Genomic DNA, 4512 nt, shown 5'->3' with positions numbered 1-4512 from the left:
GGGAGCGCTGAGCGCCTCCCTTTTACTGATGAAACAACCGACTCAAAAACGAAACTCAGAAGTTCTGAGTTTCGTTTTGAGTAAAAAAAAAAAGGAATATATATATACCGACGCAAGGATTTTCTTTGGTCCTCCTATTCCTACTGGTCCACATAGTCCTCCTAGTCCCCATAGTCCTCCTATAGTCCTCCACAGTAGCGTGTGGTGACCCGACATTTCAGTGGGGCAGAAACTACGGGCGTATGACCACACACACAATTTATATGTTTCTTTAACATATATTTTGATATACATTAAAACATGTTAACTAAACTAATTATGAGTAAGAATTAAGAATAAACAAATAGCCTAATGTTACTGCGAGCTTCTGAAGTGTCATCAGCAACACTCGTCATATGATGTAGGGCTAATTAGAATAGCCTATGTGCAATGGAAACAGCAATTAGGTCTGCAAAGTCAAAAATTTCAAAGGACAAATTCGACATCATAGGGAAGTTATTCCTCCATATTTTATTTCAACAATCAGCTGAAGAACATACAAATACCTGCTGAAAAAATAATAATAATTAGGCTACAATGCCTTAAAGCTAGGGTGGGTAATTTGGGAGAAAACAGCCGTTGAGATTCCATTGTGTTCTCTCTGGTCCCTCCCTGCCACGCGCTACCTGTAGCTCCTCCCTCCAAACGTCAGTTATGCGCGTTCATGTGAATTCAGTTACATTGATAGGAAGGCGAAACACCATGTCCGATTCTGAGGTAATTAAACATTAGTGCTGATAACTACATAAGTACATATTGAGCATCAACATCTTACTCACAGACATACCATGTATGTTATCTTAAAATAATTTTAATTGCGCGGGTAGGCCTAAGAAAAGTAGCTGTATCAGCCAAGCAAGATAGCAAACTAATTGCAACTGTAATTCGTTAGCATAAGCTGCCAGAGCTAGTAACCTGGTCATCAATATTATATACTGACGTTTTGAAGTGATGAATTATACTACAATAACGCTTATTTTTTTGCATTATAAGAGTGTACAAGAAGAGAGCCCAGATGGCTCTGGGGACGATTATGTCCCAGGTCCTAGCACAGGGGTGGGGAACGTCCGGCCTCCGGGCCGTATACGGCCCGCGAGGCCATTTCAACTGTCCCGCAATGCAATACAATTTTTATATGTTATATCTTCATATATGCATACATGAATAAAAAAAAAAATCAGGAAAAAAAATGTATCGCCCGTCATTAGTTTTCCGAGAGAGAGTCCTATGTCTGAGTCAACGTCAGGGTCAGTGAATACAGCATGTGATGTACGTACCACTGCATTGGGTCGGAGTGACTGACACATGACAAGTACCGACACAGACAAGTGATGCATCATGGCGACTGTCAAGAAAAGGAAGGTGGACGCAGAATGCCGCGTATTTCAGGAAAAATGGACAAATGACTTTTTCTTTGTTGAAGTGAAAGGCAAGCCAGTGTGCCTAGTTTGTGGCGAGGCGCTTGCGGTGATGAAAAAGGCCAATGTCGAGCGCCATTACAGCTCGAAACATGCTAAACTCAACGAGTTGAAAGGACAAATGCGTTTTGGATAAAATTAACGCTCTTCGTCGGAGTTTGGGTACTCAACAAGCAGCTTTCACACGGCCACAGACTGACAGAGAGAATATTACGCGTGCAAGTTTTGTGGTGAGTGAACTGATAGCCACGAAGCTGAAACCTCACGCTGAAGGAGAGTTCGTGAAGGAGTGCCTCGTAGCCGCCGCGGAGCTGCTCGCGCCCGACAAAGTGAAATTATTTCAAAGGGTCAGTTTGTCCCGGAGAACCGTTTCAGAAAGGATTACTGATATGGCGCAAGATATTGAAAAAACACTCAAGAACACTGCAAGAGACTTTGAGTATTTTTCTCTGGCCTGTGACGAGACAACAGACATCACACACACAGCGCAGCTTGCCATTTTTCTGCGTGGGATTACGTCTGAGTTTGAAACAAAGGAGGAGTTGCTGTTTTTGCAAGCCATGCATGGCACTACTAAAGGTGAGGATTTGTTCAATCAAGTTATTGTGGCCATGAACAATTTTGAACTGCCATTTGAGAAGTTGAGCGGCATCGCCACTGACGGAGCTCCCGCAATGGTTGGCGCGCAAAAAGGATTGACTGCTTTAGTCAAAAAAGAAATGAGCCGACTGAGTCTTGATCCAAGTGATTTAGTTGTATGCCACTGTATCATACATCAAGAGAGTTTGTGTGCACATTCCCTGAAGCTTAACAATGTGATGAAAACAGTTGTGTCCACCATAAACTTCATTAAAAGCAGAGGGCTGAACAACCGCCAGTTCAAGGAGTTACTCAGCGAGCTTGAGTCAGAGTATGGTGATCTGGTTTATCATTGTGAAGTGCGATGGCTGAGTCGTGCAAATATGCTCGCACGGTTTTATACACTGCGGGAAGAAGTCAGACGCTTCATGGAGATGAAGGGTAAACCATGGAGCTCAGTGATGGCAAGTTCCTCCGTGATCTGGCCTTCATGGTGGACATCAGCAAGCACCTGTCAGAGCTAAACATCAAGCTGCAAGGTCCCAACCAGCTCATCAGCTCTCTGCTTTCAAATGTGAAATCATTTGAAGTGAAGTTAAGGCTGTGGCAAGGACAGCTGGAAAGGGGAAACACTGTGCACTTTCCCACCCTACAAGAACAAAAGCCTGATGTTACGACTGAATATGCTGGTGAGTGTGCAAAACTCATCCAGGCATTTGATGAGAGGTTTCATGATGTGAAAAATATACAAAAGGAACTCGACGTGTTTGCGACACCATTTAATGTGCAACCGTCTGATGTGCCAGATAACCTCCAAATGGAAATAATTGATCTGCAAAACAACAACGAGCTCAAAGCCAAGTACCACAACCTTTCTCTGCTGGACTTTTACAAACAGTATGTTCGTGCTGAGGATTTTCCCATCCTGAGGAGACATGCCCTGAAGTTTGCATCTCTGTTTGGGACAACGTATCGCTGTGAACAGTTCTTTTCAAAACTGACTCTTGCAAAGACTCGCTTCCGCTCAAGACTGACTGACTCAAACTTGGAAAACCAGCTTCGAGTAGCATCATCATCACTGCCAGCTGACATCAGACGCCTTGCTAGAGAAAAACAGTTCCAGCCATCACATTAGGTGAGTCTAGAAATGCAGCAAACATGAGGCTTAGTAACACAGCAGTTATAGACTTTTATAGACCCACAGCCTGTCCTAGCAGCACAGGACGTGGGATATATAGGGTCAGCGGATGGCCTGCTGCTAGGGGCAGGCAGCCTACGGGCAGAGGCAGGGGCAGAGGAAGGGGACGAGGTCGCGGTCGGGGAGGTCTTGACAGGGTAGGGCAAGAGGACGTGTGATTCAACGAATCACAAATGAGCAGGTATGTTTATTTCATGTCATACTTAAACAAAAAAAATCAGGGGAGCCAATTGTCAGTATAAATGTGTAATAAGTAATTGTACATTTCATATGGAACATGGAATATCATATGCTACACTTCCCTCGCTGTGCTTATCTCGGCAGTTGTGTCAAAGTAGCTTTTACACAAACGTGACTCGGACATTATCCACAGTTGAGTTGAGGCCTAGGCTACGTGTGAGCACAATCTGTGTTATTCCGACAGGTTAGTGTGACCATAACTAACATATAAAATGGACCGGAAAAGAACCATGGGGTGATGCAAGACATCCTACGGAACCGTACTGAAACGGTTACATTACAGAACCGTAATGTAACGGTTATCGTGGCTTTGCCTAGTAAAAAACCATACCAGCCGACACTTTACATATTCTTCACAATATACCATGGAGAGATAACACTATTCCTTACCTGTCTATAAGAAATGTAGCCATCTCAGCGTCCGATTTTAAGTTTCTCAGGTCACGTAACTCTCCATCGCTCATAAGCCACGCCAATGTTTACTCTGGTTTTATTTCGAGCTCTCTCCGCCTCCCTTTTAGTAGCTGTCCTTTCAACAAGTGTCTTTCCTCTTTTTTTCGCTGTCTGGTGTTAGTTGTTGGTATCCGGGGAATGGGAAATTTAGGGGCCGTTGATGAAGACATTGCTATTCATTTGTTGTCCGCCGTAGTAGTGCAAAACTTTCAGACTGCTAGGCTCGTGAACGCTCACGCAGGGACGCACCAACGTCGTTGCCAAGGTGAACGGACAGTCCCACAGCCAATAAGAACGGAGAATCAGAGCCTCGCTCTGATTGGTCAAAGTGTACATGAGCGGTGGCAATTTTTGGGGGCGGCACACAGAGGCAGGGGAGAGCAAAGTGATGAGCAGATATTCTCAGAGCACTTCACCTACATATAGCTGACTGGCTATTATAACAGTTTTGCCAAATATTACAGTAAAAAAATTACCCACCCTAGCTTTAACAATTCCATCCGAAAGTCCAAATGTGTTTTTTCTGTCATTAGAAAACATAGGCTTAGCAAGTGCATTGCAAATAAATTAATGAAAAGTAGAAAT

The sequence above is a fragment of the Pollachius pollachius genome (assembly GCF_949987615.1).
Source record: "Pollachius pollachius genome assembly, chromosome: 19".
NCBI classification, from domain to species: domain Eukaryota; kingdom Metazoa; phylum Chordata; class Actinopteri; order Gadiformes; family Gadidae; genus Pollachius; species Pollachius pollachius.
The sequence above is the reverse complement of the archived record's forward strand: the minus strand, read 5'-3'. Positions refer to the sequence as shown.